Source organism: Myxocyprinus asiaticus, chromosome 33 (genome assembly GCF_019703515.2).
Source record: "Myxocyprinus asiaticus isolate MX2 ecotype Aquarium Trade chromosome 33, UBuf_Myxa_2, whole genome shotgun sequence".
NCBI classification, from domain to species: Eukaryota; Metazoa; Chordata; class Actinopteri; order Cypriniformes; family Catostomidae; genus Myxocyprinus; species Myxocyprinus asiaticus.
In genome coordinates this window covers 3,881,148-3,905,027 of record NC_059376.1, presented here as the reverse complement: position 1 = coordinate 3,905,027, position 23,880 = coordinate 3,881,148, and positions in this window count along the sequence as shown.

Here is a 23,880-nt window from a genome sequence, read left to right as displayed (position 1 = left end):
CCTTAAAGAAACTTTTGCATTGAAGTTCCCGGCCAGTTTGAGAGTGGACACTACGGATGACCGCAAAATATCTACATGCTCACACAAAAGATGTCTTTTATAAAGTTGACGGATTGTGTAAATCATGGTATATACTTTTATGCGGTCTCCGAGTGAATTGAATCGACCATCCGGGGAACCGGGATGCCGGTTTTGTTTCTTTTTGTATTGGTTCCGCCTAGCAGCTGGAGCTTGTTCTATTGAATAACACTCCTTTGGAACAGCTGTGGATTAATCTGTTCATTCTTCGTGCTTATTGCTCCTGCTGGCTGTAGTTATTTTCCTTATGTAGTTGTAGTATTTTTACGGGACATTGGAATGATTACGTCATCCGTTGAACTCATAAAATCTGGCTCACTGAACATATCTGAACGGTTTTATATCAGCTGGAATTTGTTTTATGGAAGATCACACCTTTGAGACAGTTCTGTGAATGAATCTACACATTCTTTGTGTTCATTCTTTCTATTGGCTGGGGTTTATTTTACAAATTATTTTATGTTATGTAATTTTGCCTCACAAATTTGAAGGAAATTGGGAAGATCGGGGTTTGATTGTTTCACTAATGGGGAATGTGGTCTGTATAATTTTGTTTTTGACACACAATTTATTTTTTCTGCTATATCAAAATGTCAAATGTTAATATGAGTGCACTATCTCTCTCCACATGGAATGTACATGGGTTGGGGCACCCCATAAAAAGAAGGAAGGTTATTACTTTTCTTAAATGTAAGAAATATGATATAGTGTTTCTTCAAGAAACACATCTCTTCCCGCAGGAAGCTGAAAAATTTGGGAAGATATGGGGTGGACATGTTTTTTTCAGTGCTGGCTCAAGTAAGAGGAAGGGAGTCATTATACTGATTAATAAACATCTACAATTCAAATGTCTCAAACAGACTAAAGATAAATTAGGGAGAGTTATTATTGTTTTAGATGAAATTCAAGAGCAAAGGTTGATTCTGGCTAATATTTACGCACCTAACGCTGATGATCAGCGCTTTTTTATAGATCTTGAAGGGATGCTGCAAACCGCTGGCACCCATCATGATATAATATTGAGAGGAGACTTTAATCTTTTGATGGACTCAGTCTTTGATCATGGTGAAGCAAAAGTGTGTAAACCCCCTAGACACTTCAAAGGATGTGTAAAAATCTTGGTCTTATGGATATTTGGAGACTTTTGAACCCATCTGGTAGGGACTATACATTTTTTTCATCAGTCCATAAGATTTATTCTAGAATAGATTTTTTTTATATCCAAATCCCTCATTTCATCTGTTCTTGATTGTTCAATTGGAAACATCTTAGTCTCAGATCATGCCCTGATGAGTTTAGAGATGTTGGCATATACAGAGAAAAAGAAATCATATAGTTGACGCCTTAATGTGTCCCTTTTGCAAAATCCTGATTTCCAACAAATGTTAAAGACTGAAATCAATGTTTATATGGAGACCAACTGGTCCTCAGTATCCTCTGTGGGCATGGCTTGGGAGGCACTTAAGGCGGTTCTTAGGGGTCCTCACAGTATGCCTCATTCATCAAAAAATCCAAAGCACGAGAACTCGTGGAGTTGGAAGGAAATATTAAAATTGCAGAGGCAGAGCTGAAGCGCCATATGTCAGCTGATGACCTCAGAGAACTGACCCGATTGAAATATAGATATAATACTATTTTGTCAAGGAAAGTGGAGTTTGGGTTATTCAGGGCAAGACAGTCATACTTTGAGTCGGGTGACAAAGCAGGGAAGATTTTGGCTAGATATATAAAGCAGAGAGAGTCTCTTTCTATCATTCCCTCAGTGAAATCTGCTGGTGGTGAAATTTTTACCTCAGCCATTGATATTAAGAATGCCTTTAAAGGGTTCTATCTTGATCTTTATATCTTTATATAAAGTTCCACGTCTTTATAGTTCCACGTCTTCGTCTACTGATGAAGATATTAGAAACTTTGTTGAACCATTAGATCTTCCTAAACTGATGACTGAGCAAAAAAATTCTCTTGATTCTGAGATAACCTTGGAGGAGCTTGACGAGGTAATTAAGTCCCTACGTACTGGCAAGGCTCCGGGGCCAGATGGTTTTGCCGCAGAATTTTTTAGATCCTATGCTACAGAACTGGCTCCACTTTTATCAGACATTTATACTGAATCATTAAAGAATGGAAAGCTTCCTCCAACCATGACACAAGCCTGGATCAGTTTGATTCTTAAAAAGGACAAAGATCCAAGTGAGTGTAAAAGTTACCGTCCAATCTCCCTGATCCAACTAGATGTAAAAATGTTGTCAAAAATTTTGGCTAATCGATTGATTAAAGCTATGACATCTCTTATACATATAGATCAGGTGGGGTTTATTCGGGGCCGTAGCTCTTCTGATAACATTAGGCGTCTCATCAATATCATGTTGTCAGTAGCGAATGATCAGTCTCTAATCGCTGCCATCTCACTTGATGCCGAAAAGGTGTTTGATATGGTAGAATGGGATTATCTTTTTAAGATTTGGGAAATGTATGGGTTCGGGAGTACATTAATTGGTTGGATTAAGTTACTTTATAAACACCCTGTAGCAGCGGTACAAACAAATGGATTAATTTCAGATTATTTTACTCTGAATAGGGGCACTCGGCAGAGCAGCCCTCTTTCCCCATTATTGTTCCGTCTTGCCCTGGAACCATTAGCAGCCGCGATAAGAAAGGAGGATGATTTTCCAGGAGTGGTTGTGGGAGGTGTGGCACATAAGCTTCTGCTTTACGCAGATGATATTTTATTATTTGTCTCTGAACCTTCGAGCGATGTGGTTATGTGGGCTTCATTACATTTATTGATGATTGGGAAGGTTAATGTTATTAAAATGAATTGTATTCCAAAATGTAACTACCTGCTACAATCTCTCCCTGTAGATGTCCCCCTCTCTTATTTCAAGCAATTTGATAGCATAGCGAAGTCCTTCATTTGGAATGGTAAATGTCCCAGATTGCATTTTAATAAGTTACATAGGCCGATTGACAAAGGAGGGCTAGGCCTACCCAAGATTTTGTTTTATTACTATGCGTTCAGTCACAGACATTTGTCACATTTGTCACTACCACCTGAGAGAGCCCCTCCCTGGTTGGTTATTGAACAGGCAATTCTTGCCCCTATTTCACCATTACAAAGCATCTCTATCAAACTAATCAGAAAAGTTAAGTTACACCCCGTTATTTCGCATTTACACTCGGTATGGACTAAAGTGTCCAGATTGTTTAAACTGGACGCTTATTTAAATGTTGCCTCGAGCATATGGCAGAACCCAAGACTGTGTATTGGCAAGTCCCCTTTCTGCTGGCCAGAATGGATTGTGAGTGGGGTTGCTACACTCAGTGACCTATATGAAAGTGGAGTGTTGAGATCATTTGAAAACTTGGTCCAACATTTTGGGATCCCCAGACCTCAGTTTTATAGGTATTTACAACTGCGCCACCTGCTTTGGGAGTAGCACACCCCCCTAAGGAGGCAGATGCTTTGGGAGAGGTGATTGCGGCTTTTGGAAAAGGTCATGAGGCATCAGTGTACTACTCCCTGTTAATTCAGAGTATGGGGGGGCGGAGCCTTAACTTCTCTCAAGAGAGTATGGAAGAAAGATTTCAACTTGGCATTGGAGGAAGGAGTGTGGGCTAAGATTCTTAAAAACGTTAAGTCTGCATCTAGAGATGCAAGTGTGCGTCTTATACAATTCAAAATTTGGCATAGATTTTATTGGACCCCCTCTAGACTATATAGGCTTGGTCTCAAAGACACACCCACCTGCTGGAGATACCAGTCGGAGGATGGAGACATGGCCCAAGTTTTTTCTTGGTGTATCGAGATCCAGAAATTCTGGTCGAAGGTTCAGAATTTTGTGTGTGACGTGGTGAGCACTCGGGTTTCCACGAGTCCCCAGATTTTGTGTTCTGGGCGATGGGGCAGTCATCGATGTGGGGGATGGCCATATAGAGAAGTGGGTTCTGACCTGTGTGATGATTGCCAGGCAGGATTTTTTGAGGGGTTGGAGGTCAGCTGGTGCGCCCCCATATCCAGAGTGTTGCATGGAGGTGGGGAGGGTGGCAGCTTATGAGGAGGTATCATCGGGAAGACGAGGTGGCTTGGATATGTTTATATGGAAATGGGGCAGGTATCTGGAGTTTTTGGAGGGCTCTCGGGTGGGGTGCGGAGAGAATAGTGTAATATAGTTAGTATGATTATTATGTGTGTGTATGTATGTATGTATGTGTATATATATGTATATGGATTTATGTTTGTGTATATATATATATATATATATATATATATATATATATATATATATATGCATATATGTGTGTTTGATTTTTATTTCTATATATTTGACCACAGGGTTGTTTTTTGGGGGTGGGGTCGGGGAGGGGGGTTGTGGGGTTTAAATGTTGATTTTATATATATATATATATATATATATATATATATATATATATATATATATATATATATATATATATATATATATGTTTTACACTTCATTGTTATTGTATGCTTTAATAAAAAAAAAAAATTATTACAAAAACATATGACCTGTAATTCAATAAACCATGACTGAAAAAAAAAAAAAAAAAGCATGTTTCTACTCAATGTTCCAGTACCCTGTCATCGGCCCAATTCTGTAGAATTACTGTCAATCACACGTTACATTTTTGCATCTAACGATACATTTTTACCCCACTCATGGTTAGATTTAGAGTTTGGGGTAGAGTTATCAAATATGCATTCCTCTTCACTGTATTACATCACTTAAAGCTAACAAATCCCTTCACAACTCGCTTTTGGGGCCCCTCTGTGGACAGTTCTCCAGGACACTGAAGCTCACACGTGCCCCTAATTTCCAAAACAGTTCCTGCGTAGGCCACTGGGGGCAATGCTTTGAGTTTCTGTAAGCACAGAGTTAAAGTCTTATGACTTTATTTTTCTATGTAAACAAGCTGCATGCCTGTGCAGCTCCTATCTACTTGAATTGGGAAAGACCAAAATCTCCAAAACGGCTGGTCAAGATTACAATCAAAGAACATATTTAAAATCAGCAGTAAAATCTGACTACATTGGTATCATGAATTGTGATTCTTTACCTCAGATCATGCTAAATAACAAAAATTTCCCAGCTTGTCTAGCTAATGTGCATGTGCATTCTCGAGTTGATTGAAAGGCGATGTCTGTATCTAAAAGGTGATTGGCTCTTTTACCTGTAAGGTGGGACTTCCTTTCTACATCACACTCACCGTAAAAAAAACAAAAAGCTACGTGACATTTTTCACACGATTCGGCGCGAAGGTTCGCTCCAGGTGAGAATGGCTAGTTAGGAATCCATTGTTTTGGTTCAAAATGTTAATCGCAGTGAGTAACTGCAGCGAAGATTCACGTTTGCTGTGCAAAAAATTAGAATTAGAATAGGCCTTTAGAATGGGGTTTGTGTAGTACTCACATATAGGAGTGTGTGCGCAGTGTCTCTGCTCTCTGCATACACTCTACAGATGGCCTGATAATCATACAGATTCAGCCTGAAACACAGCAGCAACCATTCTTCAGTCTGTGATGCTTATAAAATTTATGCACATGGACAAAATACATTATTCTATATAAATAAAACACATGAAATCATATTCAGTCAAAAGCAAATTTACTGATGACAAACACTGAATGTGTGTATGTGTGTTTTGGTGGTTTAAGAGGACATTTTTTTTTAGGTTATACACTAGTAGTTAAGAAGGTATTATGCTATAAAGGTTGTTTATGAGGACATCCCTAGTGTCCCCATAATTTAAACGGCTTAAAAAACATACTAAACAATGTTTTTTTTTTGAAAACGTAAAAATGCCAAAAGGTTTCTGTGAGGGTTAGGTTTAGGGGTAGGGTTAGGGGATATAATACATGGTTTGTACAGTATAAAAATCATTATGTCTATTGAGAGTCCTCGTAAACCACAAATACCAACGTGTGTGTGTGTGTGTGTGTGTGTGTGTGTGGGCAGGTTTAAGTGGTTTACGAGGACTTTTTTTTTAGGTTACAAACTGGCAATTACAAGGGTATTATGCTATAAATGTGGTTTATGAGGACATTTCTAGTGTCCCCATAATTTAATCACTTAAAAATCATACTAAACGTAAATGTAAAAATGCAGAATTCTTTTTGTGAGGGGTAGGTTTGGGGGTGGGGGGGTAGGGGGTGTGGGGTGGTTAGGGTTAGGGGATAGAATCTATAGTTTTTACAGTATAAAAATCATTATGTCTGTGGAGAGTCCTCATAATGATAGCTGCACCAACATGTGTGTGTGTGTGTGTGTGTGTGTGTGTGTGTGTGTGTGTGTGTGGAAATTGAGAGCATAATATTATCATTTAAATTAACCTCATTAAAAATTAAAATTAAGTAATGTTTGGTGAACATAATTGAAAGATTTATAGGCTTGTCCACTATCTATAAGAGAATCTAGAGTATATGTTTATCCACTGTTTTCACAAGATCTCTGGGCTCAGCATATCTGATCATCACATTGCATCTATCATTCTCTTTAATGAGTGATTGTGAAAGCCTCAGGGTGTGTGTGTGTGTCTGAGAGAGAGAGAGAGAGAGAGAGAGAGAGAGGGCTGGCCTCCTCTCACGTCACATCGCACTGTAAATCAGAGATAATTATAGCGAGCCATTGCTTGCAGCTCTTTCTGTACCTCAACCACTGATGTGTGTGAAATAGACATGTTACACTCTCATGTGTGCACGTGTGTGAGCTGTGTTTGTATGTCAATGTCAGTACTTTTGTATGACATACTGTTGTCTGAATTACAGTGCATGTACTGTACATATTCTTAGCCATAAACTAATACAGGCTTTGGCAGCTTTAATTAAAAGAATCAATGTTTTTAATTAAAAGAATCAACGTTTTCTCCTTATGCATTCTAAAGATGTTTGAATCAGGCAAAATGTGCTAAGACAGCATTCCTGGTTTTTATTCTTTTTTATTATCAATTCTTGATTTATGTGTTCATGTCTTATGTTAGGGGTACTACTTCTTTTAAACAATAATAACACTGATAACTGATCATTTAAATTTTTCAGGTTTTAATCTAATTAATTTCAACCACTGGATTTTAAATAACTATATCCAGTAGGCACAGTTTTAGATATATACGGTATATTTATTTGTGTGACCGCCGCAGTATATGCCTTTTATAATAATGCATTTTCAAATGTGTCTGCTTTCATTGTTTGTTGACTTGTTGTAGCCCACCATCCATTCCACTCAAATCTCTCATCTCTGGGCTGTATCACTGAATGTTGACGTACCTTTTAAAAGATCTCATTGAAATGAGTTTGCTCATCACTGCTCCCTCAGCTTCCCCAAAGAACACACCTGTCTGAAAGAGACTCACACTTCACCAGAAAACTCTACAAGACAGGGTCCCACTTTACTGGGTGTCTTTTTTTTAGGTGTCATTTACTACTATGTACTTCCATTAAAAAAATAAGCATTTGATACAATGCATTTGATACTTATTGTGTATATACTTTATGTGGGTTTTCTGTGAAACTCTCTGTTGGTGTATGGCTGTGGAACTTTAAATAAACAGTAAGTATAATGTAACAGCACACTTGTAAACATTTTTAAATGATATTTGATGTAAAAAAAAAAAAGAAAAAAAAAAGAAAAACAATACAAGAAAAGCTGTCATCCCAACTGTTTTTGTTTTTTGCCAAGAAATGGCATTTGTGAAGAATTTCATTCAGAATTTAGTCCCCATCATAGTTAAAAGACTTGTCAGACTTGCAGATGAATTGCTATTAAATCTTTGTGCTACATTCAACACCATAAATCATGAAATTTTCTTGGATCGGCTCAAGAATTATGTTGGCATTTGTCGTTATTTGTATTTGAGTTAACCTGCTTCAGATCCTACTTATATATTCTCAACCACTTTGTTTGTGGAAATGAGCAATGGACACACAAATCACAAGTATGGAGTGACACAATATTAGGCTCAATATTAGGTCCTCTGCTGTTCTATCTGTGCATGTTTGCCTTAGGTGACATTATCAGGAAACAAGGAATTAGTTTTCACTGTTATGCAGATGATAATCATCTTTATATTTCTAAATTTAAATTTCCGATTTCTCCAAGTTATCAGAGTGTATTCATGATATCAAAGACTGAATAGCCAGTCTTTTCCTTCTACTCAATTCTGACAAAACAGAGGTATTAATTATTAGACAAAATCTTTAAACATAAGATGCTAGAATATAATTTGTGTCTCGATGAATGTAAAGTTATGTAATCTACTACAGTTAGGGACCTGGGTGTCACACTTGATAGCATTTTGTTCTATAAAAATCATCAATCTTCCACCTTAGAAATATTGCTAAGTTATGACATATGCTCTCCATTTCTGATGCAAAAAATGACCTCAAAACTAGATTATTGTAATGCACTACTGTGTGGATGTCCTGCAGTCTCAGTAACAAGCTTTAATTGGTTAATATCAGCTCAGATTTGTCATCACTACATTGGCTCCCTGTTAGGTTTCATATCGATTTCATATCAGTTTCAAAGCACTGTTGCTTACCTAAATAGCTCTAAATGGTCTAGCTCCTCAATACTTAAGCGACCTTATATTACTCTATTACTCCATCTTGTTTACTAAGAATCAAAACTCCAACCTGTTTATAGTACATAGAATATCAAAATCCACAAAAGGAGGTAGATCATTTTCCTTTTTGGCTCCTAAACTCTGGAAAAGTCTTCCTGCAAATGTTCGGGACTCAGGGCTTAAAGACTCATCTCTTTAGCAAAGGCATACACCATATTTATTCCTCAATCACTTAGTTATGCTGCATTATGTAGGTCTGCCAGAATTTGGACCCAATTCACATAAATTATATCTCTCCATAATGACGTGAATAGGATCTGCTCTAAAATTATTTCATTTGCCTCCTTGTCTATACCTCTGTTAGAGCCAGGATTTGAACTTGGGTCTCTGGCGCAAGAGTCTTAATTCCCACCACTGAGCCATAGAAGGGAGTTGAACTTTATGGTCAGACGCGTTCTTAAATGAACTAAGAAGAGTTTATTAACAAAAATAGCAAAAAGGGTACAAAAAGCAATTTCTTACTGATAACCACAAAACAGAAAAATCTTTAGTCCAAAAAGGATCCAAAAGGAGGAAAAAATAATCTCCAAAGAACTCAGGAAAAAGACACCAAAAAAACAGCAAAAATAAACACAGGGAAAAAACAATCCAAAAGGCTTTCAAAGTTTAGTACTTAGAACTAGAGCAGACTTACGGCAGCAACTGGCTAGGAACATCAATAACCAAGCAAAGAAACAAAAGGAAGTGATCAGCTTAAATACACAGCCCAGAACGAGGCACATGTGAAAACAATAACACATGATAAAATGGCGGGAAACTGAAATGAAACACAATGAGGGCCTCTAGTGGCCAAAATATAACATTAAAGCAAAAACTCTGACAGGACCCCTCTCTCTAGGAACGGCTCCTGACGTTCCCTCCCGGACGACTGGACTTGCGAGCATGAAATTCTTGGATTAGTTTGGGGTCCAAGATGTCCTTGGCAGGAACCCAGGAGCGCTCCTCAGGGCCATAGCCTTCCCAGTCCACAAGATACTGCCGGGACCTACGTACTCGACGGGCATCCAGTATTCTGTGGACTGTGTAAGCTGGCTGGCCACCAATGATACGAGGAGGGGGAGGTTTACCTGTCGTAAGAAAAGGAGAAGACAAAACAGGTTTTAACAGTGAAACATGAAAAGTGGGATTTATCTTCAAAGACTTAGTATAAACGATAAGTAACTGGGTTTACTTTCCTGGCAATCTTGAAGGGGCCAATGAACCTCTGGGAAAGTTTACGGGATTCCACCCGCAAGGGAATGTTCTTAGTGGAGAGCCAGACTCTTTGGCCGGGATGCAGAGTGGGGGCAGTTCTGCGTCTGCGATTGGCCTGGTGCTGATACTACTGAGAGACCTTCAAGAGCTTGAGTCGGGCTTTTTTCCATGTCTGGCGGCAACGTTTAACGAACTGTTGAGCAGAGGGAACTGCAACCTCCACTTCTTGCTCAGGGAATAGTGGAGGGGTGTATCCCAACTGGCACTCGAAAGGGGACATGCCTGTAGCAGAGGAGCGAAGGGTATTGTGAGCGTTTTGTGCCCACATGATGAAGGAAGACCAAGAGGATGGGTTGTTAGCTGCCATACACCTCAGTGTAGTCTCAAGATCTTGGTTAAGCCTCTCCGTTTGCCCATTGGACTCCGGGTGGAACCCAGAAAATAGACTCACTGTAGCCCCCAGAGATTGGAAAAATGCCCGCCAGAATCGGGAGGAAAATTGGGGTCCTCGATCAGAGACGATGTCTTGTGGGATGCCAAAGACTCGGAAGACGTGGTTTATAACCAATTCAGCAGTTTCTTTAGCGGAGGGTAGTTTGGGCAGAGGAATAAATCGGGCGGCCTTGGAGAATCTGTCAACTATGACCATGATAGTGGTGTTGCCTCGATAGCGGAAGTCCAGTGATAAAATCCATGGAAAGATGAGACCAAGGTCTATGAGGTATGGAGAGAGGATGCAATAGCCCCTGAGGAGAACGGTGAGGGACCTTACTTTGGTTGCACATGGGACATGGGTTTACAAATGTTGTCACATCCTCCTTGAAAGTTGGCCACCAAAATTGTCTTTGGAGGAACTCAAGAGTGCGAGAGGTACCAGGATGACAAGTGAGACGAGAGGAGTGTCCCCACTGGAGGATCTGGGAGCGGACAGCTTTAGGGACAAACAGGCAGTGGGTTGGCCCCCCTCCTGGGTCAGGTTCTCGGGCTTGGGCTTGTTTTACAGTATTTTCCAGATCCCACCTGATAGGAGCTATTATCTTGGAACTGGGGGTAATCGATGCAATAGACTCTTCCTGAGGTGTGTTTACATATACTCAGGACAAAGCATTAGGTTTTAGGTTCTTAGAGCCGGGGCGGTAGGATAAGATGAACTTGAATCGGTTGAAGAATAAGGACCAATGTGCCTGGTGGGGGTTGAGTCGCTTTGCCTGCTGAATGTATTCCAGATTTTTGTGGTCCGTGAATACTTGGAATGGGTGTTTGGCCCCCTCAAGCCAATGCCTCCACTCTTCAAGCGCTAGCTTAACTGCCAGTAACTCTCGATCCCCTACATGATAGTTCATCTCAGTCGGTGTAAGGCGGTGGGAAAGGAATGCACATGGATACAACTTGTTGTCCTCCCCCCTTTGGGACAGCACAGCTCCAACCCCTATGTCCAAAGCATCGACCTCCACGATGAAGGGTTTTTCTGGGTTAGGGAGAATGAGAATAGGTGCAGAGGTAAAATGGCTTTTGAGTTTGCTGAAGGCCAACTCTGCTTCATGTCCCCAATTAAAGCTGGTTGTGTTCCCCTTGGTGAGGGCAGATAAAGGAGCCGCCACAGTACTGAAGTTCCGGATGAACTTGCGATAAAAATTGGCGAAGCCAAGGAAAAGCTGTACTTCCTTTACCGAGGAGGGGGAGGGCCAATCCACAACTGCTTGAACCTTTTGAGGGTCCATTTGTATCTGGCCAGGCTTGATAATGAACCCCAGGAACTGAACTTTGGTCACATGGAACTCACATTTCTCAGGTTTAACATAAAGATGGTTATCAAGAAGATGTCTGAGAACCTTACTGACATGTTTTACATGCTCGTGGAGGGAACTCGAGAAGATGAGGATATCGTCTAAGTAGACAAACACAAATTGGTTGAGCATGTCTCTGAGAACATCATTGATGAGAGCTTGAAATACTGCAGGAGCATTAGTGAGACCAAAGGGCATAACTAAATATTCATAGTGCCCAGTGGGCGTGTTGAAGGTGGTCTTCCATTCATCTCCTTGTCTGATGCGCACGAGATGGTAGGCATTGCGCAAGTCAAGCTTAGTGAAGATGGAGGCTTCTTGCAGAATTTCGAAAGCAGTGGCCATTAGCGGCAAGGGATAGCGGTTTCGAATAGTGATCTTATTAAGGCCCCTGTAATCAATACATGGCCGGAGTCCGCCATCCTTCTTCCCAACGAAAAAAAATCCAGCTCCAGCAGGGGAAGTGGATGGTTGGATGATACCTGCCGCAAGGGATTCATTAATGTATTTGTCCATAGCAGTTAGTTCGGGGGGAGACAAAGAGAATATACGACCTCTGGGGAGACAGGTTCCTAGGAGCAGCTCAATGGCGCAATCATAGGGGCGATGAGGAGGTAAGGAGGTGGCCTTCTTTTGCTGAACACTGCTTTGAGGTGGTGGTACTGAGCAGGGACTTGAGACAGATCTAGGGCTTCTTGGGACTCGAGAACAAGATCAGGGGAGTTCTGGGCCAAGCATGTAATCTGACAGGTGGGACCCCAACTGAAAACAGCGCCAGTGGACCAGTCAAAGTGTGGGTTATGCTGGAGGAGCCAGGGGTGACCGAGGATAATAGGGAACTCTGGAGTCTGTATAAGATGAAAGCACATTCTCTCCTGGTGCTGGTAAGTGACGAGACAAAGGAGAGAGGTAAGGTGGGTTATTTTCCCTGGAGCTAACGGTCTTACATCCAAGGCTGTCGCAGTTAGGGGGGCAGGAAGGGAATTAATAGGAATCTGGAGACTTTTGGCAAAGGAAATATCCATGAAATTCCCGGCAGCACCAAAATCAATCAATGCCTGGAGTTGATGTGTTTGATCTCCCCAAGTGAATGTGATGGGAAGGAACAATCCAGAGTTGGAAGGTGAAGCTGTGCGTGTAACTCCCGTTACAGTCCTTCCTTGCCTGTACGGGACTGGGAGTTTCCCGAAAGCTCGGGGCAGGCGGAGCGGAAATGACAATATAGACAACAGCGCTCTCTCATGTGATGGTCTCGTTCTGATGGGGAAAGCCTAGTCCTTCCCAATTGCATGGGTTCCGAGGACTCATGAGGCACTGGTAGCATTTGAGCAAGTGCTGGACTGGTAGACAATGTGGAAACAGATGGCCGGTTCAGTCTTCTCTCCCTCAGGTGATTATCCAGCCGGATTGCTTGATCCATGAGGGTCTCGAGATCACGAGCAGGTTCTCTGGTAGCCATATCATCCTTGATTGCCTCAGACAGACCATTCAGGAAACACACCATGAGGGCCTCGTCGTTCCAGCCGCTCCCTGCTGCAACTGTCCGAAACTGTATGGCATATTCAGCCGCACTGCCATTACCTTGTCGGAGGGTGAGAAGTCTCTTAGAGGCTTGCCGGCCACTGAGGGGGTGGTCAAAGACTTGCTTGAACTCCTTTTCAAACACAGAATAACTTGAACAGAAGGGTGCCTGTGCCTTCCAGACCGCTGTTGCCCAAGAAAGAGCCTTGCCAGAAAGGAGGGTGATAACATATGCGATCTTGGCCCGATCTGAGGGGAAGGAAGATGGTTGTAATTCAAATGTGAGAGAGCACTGAGTCAGGAACCCATCACATGCACTGGGATCACCTGAGAAATGTTGTGGTGGAGGTAAGCGAGGTTCAATCAGAGGAGAGAGTACTCGAGAATCCCGAAGGGGTACCGAGTCAGCAGTAGAAACAGTAGCTGAAGTAGAGGTCAGCCGGTCCAGGATCTGACGGACAGAAATCATGAGATCAGACAGCACTTGTGAGTGTTTAGCCATCACAGTCTCCTGCTGAACTAGTGCTGACTCATGGCGTTGGATTGTGGACTCCTGCTGAGCAATTGTGGCCAGGAGTTCCTGAGCATTAGGCATCTCTGGGTTCATAATGTGGCTTGGTTATTCTGTCAGAGCCAGGATTCAAACTTGGGTCTCTGGCACAAGAGTCTTAATTTCCACCACTGAGCCACAGAAGGGAGTTGAACCCAATGGTCAGACACGTTTATTAACAAAAATAGCAAAAAAGGGTACAAAAAGCAATTTCTTACTGACAACCACAAAACAGAAAAATCTTTAGTCCAAAAAGGATCCAAAAGGAGGAAAAAATTATCTCCAAAGAACTCAGGAAAAAAACAGCAAAAATAAACACAGGGAAAAAACAATCCAAAAGGCTTTCAAAGTTTAGTACTTAGAACTAGAGCAAACTTACGGCAGCAACTGGCTAGGAACATCAAAAACCAAGCAAAGAAACAAAAGGAAGTGATCAGCTTAAATACACAGCCCAGAACGAGGCACATGTTTAAACAATAACACGTGATACAATGGCGGGAAACTGAAATGAAACACAATGAGGGCCTCTAGTGGCCAAAATATAACATTAAAGCAAAAACTCTGACAACCTCGGCATACCCATCGCAAAATTACCAGAACCTGTCGGTGTTTTCACCCTGTCAAAATCTTGTTATTGTTAATATGCCAGATCCTAACTTAATTGTGCAATTTAAGCTGATGTGTGTAATTTTTTCGACATCAAAATAATTTCTCCTATCCCAGATTAAAATGAATAGACAACAAAAAGTTAATAATTTGTAGGTTGAGTTCCCTGAAAAGTATAACAATGTGGCACTATGAAACATTCCTCTATTTGTTTGAGCAGCCTGAAACACAGCAACATTGACTCAACTGATGGCGTGAGTTTGGGGCATGACTATCTGTTCAATGAGCGGAAGATGGTGGGAGTAATTGGAAAAGCTGTTTGAAAACAATGTTTATTTTTTTTTTCAATTCAGAATATATTGTGGATTTAACTGATATCTTAATTTTTTTCATGCATTCCTTATTTCAGCAAATATGGCATATAATTTACTGTAAAATATATGTGAATATATCAGAATAAATTAGTATATCATATTCAAGTATTAATGAATATCGCACTGGAAAATATTTGAAATGTTTCTTACCAAAGACAAATCTCAGTGACAATAATGAACCCGTTGTTGTCTATTAGGTAACAACTGATGTCCTACACAGAGTGTAAAAATGATGGATATCGTTTTTTTGTTGTTGTGTTTGTAGTGTTCAGGGGTAACAAAATAAACACACAAAAACAGAGTTTCGCCTTGAACTGAATAAATAAATTGTTTAGGCACTCTATCAATGTAATAAATATCCCTTTATTTGAGTTTCTAACATAAGGGAACCAAAAGTGATATAACATGTGTGGCAGTAGAGTGACAGAGTGTAAAGAGTAAATATCTTACATCATTGTCACAGCTGACTATACATTTCCCATCCAGAGCTGCACACTACAGCATACAAGAGACTATTACACCAGAAATTACACCACATGAATAGAAACAGATTTATGATCCACTTTAAGATAAGTTCAAAACGACAATAGGATGAAGTGGTGTGTGTGTGTACAGGTTTGGGTGGTTTAGGAGTAAATGTTTTTAGGTTACAAACTGGTAATTACAAGGGTATTATGCTATAAATGTGGTTTTGAGGACATTTCTATTGTCCCCATAATTCAACTAAAGTATCGTGTCTAATTCATTCATCCAACCGAACCACAATGGTCTAGTAATCTAGAACAAAATCAAGAGAGTTTTGGTGAACACCAAGTGTATATTTCATAACTACAATACTAATTTCTTGCTGGAAATGAAATGAAAAGTTGGAAAAAAGTGGGAAAAAAGGTACTTCTTTTTATTCACAAACTGGCTATTAACCGCCTCTTTGGCCGCCTTTTTTGTTCTTCAGCTCAAATGCCATGGATCCGCGTGCACAGTATTGTGGGATTTCATAGGCAGTGAAGGATACATCTATGCTGCCTTCAAAAATCGATCTGATGAAGGTATCTCAGTAGACAGGATGTAGCACAAACATTGGATTTGGACATGCCTTGATCCCTTCCTACCTCCTTATACAGCCTCCAGAGGCAGCATTTTCCTGGTTTCGGATACAGCCATAAATTCAAAATTAAGCTTTGTTGCTTGAAGTCAAAGGCTTTATCCCAATACCCACACTTACAGTCTTGCCTACTGAAATGCACATGCAACCAAGTACTGTAAGTATTCAAGACACTTACAGTGTTCCACCCTCTTGTGAATGCACATACTGCTGCTGACCGGAAGCAATGGTTTATAGTTAAAAAGTACTTAAATATTGATCTTCTTCTCACCTAAAGCAATCATATCACTTTAGAAGACATTAATTTAGCCACTGGAGTCATATGGATGATGTTCTTTTTGGAGCTTCAAAAGTCTGATCACCATCCACTTGTATTTTGAGGACTTACTGAGTTAAGTTTTTTTCTATTTTTCTTAAAATGTGTTCTGCTGAAGAAAGTCGTACACACCTGGGACCTTATTTTGTTTGTTCTTGCCTAATACTGCTGGTGATTTTGGTAATTTATCAGGCAGTTTTGCATACAGTATACAATGTATTGTACATAGTGTTGTTTTAAAATGAAAAATAAAAAGTTATTAACTACTACCACTGTTTCTGTACATATGTTTATGTATTTAAATTTTTAATGCTTTTTATTTGATGTATGAAACCTTATACTGATAAGTTGTGTAAAGTATTCTTTGGCTGTCTAACATGAATGAAAAGCCAGAGCATATAATTTAAATGGTTTGTAGTAGTAGTGATTTATGGATAACAGGTTTATAGAATCAATTATTTGTATATACACCGATCAGCCGCAACACCAAAATCATGCCACGGTCCAAATCACTAAGATCACATTTTTTCCCCATTCTGATGGTTGATGTGAACATTAATTGATGCTCCTGACCCATATATGCATGATTTTATGCACTGCACTGCTGCCACATGATTGGCTGATTAGATAATCACATGGATTATTGTTGGTGCCAGATTGTTGGCCCCTCTGTAACTCCTCCCCCGTTGGGTAGGACCTACCATGAGACTTCTCCACATAACATACTTCCGACATAGCTCAGCAAGACCATGTGACGTATTTCCACTTAAATACCCCCCCTCTCTGGGAGAGGTGTGGTCTCCACGGTGTCCTCCCCTTGGGAGGGATACCCCCCGACTAGACCTGGTCGGCCTAGTCGGATAATCCCCCTCTTTTTTAGGGAGTGGAAAAAAAAAGGGGAAAAGAGGCCACGACTGGGCTAGCCTGTCTCTATCTTTTGGGTAGTCGACTTGTCCCAAAGGGCCGTTCGACACTCATAACATTGTTGGGGGAGGTTACGTGTCGGCCTGGTGCACTGGCTACGAGGCACACAGTGGTCTGCCCATCACACACCGCCAGTTCACATAACACAGTTCAGCCAGTTGTGGCGTTTTGTATAGGGACCCCTAGTGTCACTACATCGACACAACGTCGAGTGAGTGACAGATAGGGAACGTCATGGTTACTTGCGTAACCTCCATTCCCTGAAGGAGGGAACGAGACGTTGTGTCCCTCCTGCCACAACACTGAACTACCCGCTGAAATGGCCAGACCTTGTCTCGGCTCCTCAGCATAAAACCTGAATGAGTGGTTGCACGCCAGCTCCTTTTATACCCGTATGTCTGGGGGAGTGGCATGCAAATACCACTCGCCAATTTTCACTGGCCTTTTATCAAAGACCAGATGTGTCTCAGGCTCCCAAGAGTGACCCCTAGTGTCACAACATCGACACAACGTCTTATTCTCTCCATCAGGGAACAGAGGTTACGCAAGTAACCAGGACGTTTTGTTGCTTCATGGAATGGTAGGGAAATCTCCATTTGCAGGAATTGTATGGATCATGGTGGTGTGAATGCTGTTTTCCGAACTCGGATGCGCACCCACAAACTGCACCCGAGTCCGCTTGAAAAGGTGGTCTGGAGTATGGTTCATGTGAACTCCGGTGCAATTCAGTGCTAATATGAATGCAATTGTACCAAATCACGGTAGTGAACTGCCATTAATGACGTATAATTCACATCTTTGCATGCTCCCGATCGCAATTATTATGGTTTAATGAATTTCTCATACCAGCTTGTGTCCAAATATATTCCCTTCAGAGAGCAGCTCACATTCTTCACATCTCTTGCAATGCATCCGCATGCTTGAGGCAGACAAACATTAATATTCTTCACATCATTGCATATTCAATGCATCCATGGCAGACAATAAGCTCAGTTCAATTAGTCTTTCTATCAATAAAAAAAATAAAAATAATATATATATATATATATTTACTGTATATTTTTTTTAATATGTTAAAAAAAAAAATGACTACATACAGGACATCATAATTACAAAAAAAAGAAGTTGCTAAAATTATCTAATGCAATATCTTGTGATAATATACGCAATATGAGAGACTTATAAACAATCTTATTGAGCCGGTCATTTTTGACCGGGAACACAAAATGTGTTAGCACAAAACAAACACAGCACAAGGGTTAAGGGAAGCTCAGTGGTTTTAAATGTAAGTTACACATGTAAATGAAAGTTAAAGTTCACCCAAAAATGAATAAAGCGCATGAGTTGGATGGACTGCATTTATAGTACTTTATGGTACTTTTATGATGTGTTTTGAACTGCCATTGTCTGTAAAATAGATGTGTGAAGATTCTTCACTTTTTTTTTTCTAAATGTAAGGCACATAAATACATTTTAATAATGAGAATGTGTAATGCATTACTAGGAACAGTAGTGTGTATGCTTTAAAAACTGTTCAAAACTATGAAAAATAGACTGATTCATCACAAGGTCAGACCAGTCATCCGAGCATGAAACACACACACAAGAGCAAGCGCGCACGCGCGCACCACATACACACACACACACACACACACACACACACACACACACACACACTAATTTCCACTTGCGCAACTTATGTAAATGTCAATGTAACACAAACTGTCTCAGATCTGCCTAAAGAGCAACATCTAAAAATACATGACAGCTCTATCACACATATCAAGTGTAGTTAATGTTGCCAGAAAGCTTCTGTCAGTATTTTTTAAGACAGGACAAGAACAAGGAGGAGAGGTCAGATAGGAGCAGATTGAGTTTCACAGAGGAGTTAAACAACTACAATAAAATTACAGTGACTTACAGACCATTAAAAGTTGCAGACCAATGCAGGTCTACAAAAAAAGTGTATATATACACACTACTGGTCAAAAGTTTTGAAACACAAAATCTTTTGATCTGAAGGCGTATGTTTAAATGTTTGAAATTAGTTTTGTAGACAAAAATATAATTGTGCCACCATATTAATTTATTTCATTATAAAACTAAACTTTAATAATAAAAAAAAAGTTTTTGAAATGGATGACTTGGACCAAATAATAAAGAAAAGCAGCCAATGAGTGCCCAACATAGATGGGAACTCCTTCAATACTGTTTAAAAAGCATCTCAGGGTGATACCTCAAGAAGTTGGTTGAGAAAATGTCAAGAGTACATGTCAGCAAAATCTAGGCAAAGGGTGACTACTTTGAAGATGCTAAAATATAACACAGTATTATAACATAATTCCCATAGTTTCATTTATGTTATTCCATAGTTTTGATGGAGACTTTACTATTATGTGAAAAAAAAAAAAAAAAAAAAAAATTATAATAAAGAATAAGAATAAGTGTTTCAAAACTTTTGACCGGTAGTGTATATATATTTAAACTATAAATTAAATGGATGGCAAACCAGTGTTACTTTCGTCAACTATAATGAAGATGAGACAAAAAAAAAAAAAAATACAAAAATAAATAACATGATGAAAATAATTCAACAATTGTAATTAAAACATACTGTTGACGAAAATATGACGAGAGAAAAAAGTCATGTTGCAAGATATTAACAGTGCATTTTTATGTATCTTTTATATGTTTGATACAAGGATTGAATATTTGATTAAAGTTCTGTTATAGTCTGTATGTTTTTGTCATTTTGCACATTATATTGTCATGGTCTCGGTGAGTCTGCTGGTTTGTTCCAATTTGTCATTACATGTTCTCTCTCAGATGTCACTGGCTCGTGTAATCAGCATTGCCATGGAAGCCTTGATAGTTTCCATGGTAACGCTGATCATTCCAGCTTTCTGCAAGCAGCACCAGATTGCTATTAGTTCCCTGACTATATTTAACCTCACTCTGTTTTGTGTTCGTCACTCGAATGTCCTATTGAGAGTCCTATTGCTTACCACTCTCTCCCTTTGCCCTAGTATACCCTGTATTGTGTTCTGTGTATTGCTCATCCTTCCTGACATTATCATCAACTTGACTAAAAATATTTGCCATTCTAGTCTAAATTTTAGAGTAAAATGTACTAAAATTAATAAATAAAATCTTGATGAAATATTGACTACATTTAATGGATATTTTTGTAAAGACAAACTATAACTACGAAAAAAGAAAAAAAATATATAATTTGACTATACCAAACTTCACAAGTACAGTATGATCAATTCAAGGTGGCAAGTATCATTTGGACAAAAAACATTGCAAAGATACAGCCTCATTTCCTGTTTGGCATTGCAAATGTCTAGTATTGTACCGTTCAAAAAATGCATAAAAATACAAAACTTTATTTTTATAACTTTTTGTGCGATTTGTTCAGAAGATCATTTAAAGTCAACTTTAATTAAGATTTGATAACATTTGTAATGAAACTATTTTTGTTGTAATCCTTAGATGGTAGCCAATCTAGTGGAACGAGATTCAAATCAATGAGTAAATCAGGGCAAATAAGAGTTACAGGCTATAGAAAAATAAATATTGAGCAGTTTTTAGGATGAGGGTTTGAGTGAGAGACCGCAAAGTTGGTCAAAGGACTATTAAGGCCCATCATAATCAGTGTACCAAAGAACAAAAGCAAAACAGGCTTACTCACCTTTGGTTCTAGGCCCCCCTAAAGGCTATACACTAACAGAGAAGTTCTTCTTAGTTCTTTGCTCAGAGATAGAAAAAAAAAAAAAAAAAAAATTCAGTGGTTAAATGAATGTCTTATAAAGTGATACAATTGCTTTGGGAGAGAAACAGATCAATATTAAAGTCCTTTTCACTATAATTGTTTAATACCAGTCACTCTCCAATGCACTGCCTCTCGCTTGATGTAAGCGCATTGACATGTTCATGCAAAAACTGACGCAATACAACTGGAAGTGCAGCTCAATTTGTTTATAACAGAACGCTGTTCACAAGCTTAATTGGTTTTGCTTTCATTTGAACATGCCAATGCCAGCGTGAACTGATTCCCCTCATGGACATGCATTGGAGAGTGACTGGAAGTAAACAATTATAGTGAAAAGGACTTAAACATTGATCTGTTTCTCACCCAATGTGATTGTATCACTTTAGAAGACATTCATTTAACCAGTGAAGTCATATGGATTACTTTTACTACGACTGTCTGTGGTTTTTGGAGCTTTAAAGTGCTGATCACCATCTAATTGCATTGTATGGACCTACAGAGCTGAGATATTCTTCTAAAAAATCTTTGTTTGTGTTCTGCTGAAAAAAGAGAGTCATACACATCAGGGATAGCATGAGGGTGAGTAAATGATAAGAGAAGTTAAATTTTTGGGTGAACTATCCCTTTAAGAGTATTCTGGTTTTACCGACTGAAGCAAATCTGCCTGCCCGTAAGGTAAACAATCCATCCAGTTTAATAGCCAAGTCATGTATGTTGTTGTGGAGCCATATTTTCATGAAAATAAAAGTGCAACAGTCCCTCATTTCAAGCTCTGTGGTGTTTCTTTGCCTGAGGAAGACCATTTTAAATTCCAGTGAGTGGATATTTGTCAGGAAAATAGTTGGAATTGGTGGTCTGTTCGCGTTGGCCTTTAGCTTGACTAGCACCCCAGCTCTTTGCAGTGCTTCCACTATTTCTCTTACTGCTTGGCATCTCATTATCCGGGGGCACCTCTTAGGAAACAGCACAGGTCTAGGACATAGCAGGCCATGTTTGCAGAGTAGCGTTGAAACAGAAGCGCTGAGGGGCAGAAAACTCTAACTACTGTACATATAGTATGCCATTTTGGGACCTGGTGAAGCCACTGCTTATTAGTGCACCACCATCTTTATTTTTAGGTTTCAAAAAATGCATCTTTAACAATTTCTCTAGCTCATGATGTTGTCCTAATATGTCTCAAATCCACCATCATCACTCCAGTCCCAAAGAAATCACCTGCACACGAGACCTCAGTGACTACCGTGCCATCGCACTTAACCCGGTCAAAATGAAGTGCTTTGAGAAACTAGTCAAAGCACACATTAGGAAACTCCATCTCACCCACACTAGATCCACACCAGTATGCATACCGACACAACAGGTCCACTGAGGGCACCATCACTGCCAAAACATTTGTGGCCCTGACTCACCTGGGGGTTAAAGACTGCTACGTGAGACTGCTGTTTATATCCTTCAATTCAGCATTTAACACCATCATCCCCCAACAACTTTTATCCATGGGCCTCAACACTTAACTATGTTGCTGGATCCTAGACTTTCTGAACAACCGACCCCAGGTAGTAAAGATCCATCCTGAACATCAGTGCTCAACATGGCTGTGTGTTCAGTCCATTTCTGTACACCCTGCTGACCAACCCCACCATCCTGAACATCAGTGCTCCACAAGGCTGTGTGCTCAGTCCATTTCTGTACACCCTGCTGACCAACGACTGTGCTGCCAGTCAAAACAGCAACTACATCATCAAGTATGCTAATGATACCACAGTGATAGGCCTCATCACTAAAAACTATGAATCAGCATACAGAGATGAAGTAGAGCAGCTTGCAGCTTGAGGTAAGTCCAATAACCTGTTCCTCAATGTGGGAAAGACCAAGGAGATGGTTATTGACCTCATAAGGTCACGGCCCACCCCCATCCCCTTGAACATTTAAAGCTCAGTAATGGAATCAGTGCATAGTTTCAAGTTTTTGGGTGTACGCATCACATCAGACCTTTCTTGGACTCACAACACCTCATACTTACAGTACTGAAAAAAGCACAGCAATGTCTCAACTTCGTTAGGAGACTTTCAACACCATCCTCCTCTGATTTACAAGTGTGCCATTGAGAGCATCGTGACATGCTGCATCAGCTCCATCACTCTTGCCTTCTGGAAGACAATTCCGCATTCCATGAGCCAAGCGCACCAGGCTAAGCATGAGATTTTTCCCTCAAACTGTTTATGAACTTGTGTGGTCGTGTAAAACCTTGGAATATTCCATTACAGCCTGATCTGGGTGTGTATGTTAATACAGTTAATATTAATCATACAGTGATATTTATAAATTCAGCACATATGATTTAGCATAAATAATAATAAAAAAAGTATATAATTTAAATTTTGATGGGGTCCTTGTGCTTCTGGCGGCCCTTGGCCATTGCCTACCTTTGCCTAGTGCTAAATCCACCCCTGCATGTCTTTTTCATACACTGTATACCAAGGTTATTATAGTTAACTGAAACTGAAACTAAAGCTGAAACAAAATTCTAAAAAATAACCTAAAAAAAATTGAAATGAAATTAAAACAAAAATTTTCCAAAAAACTAAAACTAAACTGAAACTATCATGCATTGCTTCAAAACTAACTAAAACGAAATAGAAATGTTCAAAAAAACTAATTCAGTTTTCGTTTTTAATACTTGGACTTGCATGTTACAAAACTGTTTTGGTTTATTTTAATGTCTCCACGTACTGCATCGCAAACATGCCATCTACTGATGAGTTTCAAATGAGAAACATCATGGCCAGAAGAAGACGTACCAGCGGGGTTTGGGCGTTTTTTGAATATTGTTAAAGTTCACCCAAAAATGAATAAAGCGCATGAGTTGGATGGACTGCATTTATAGTACTTTATGGTACTTTTATGATGTGTTTTGAACTGCCATTGTCTGTAAAATAGATGTGTGAAGATTCTTCACTTTTTTTTTTCAAAATGTAAGGCACATAAATACATTTTAATAATGAGAATGTGT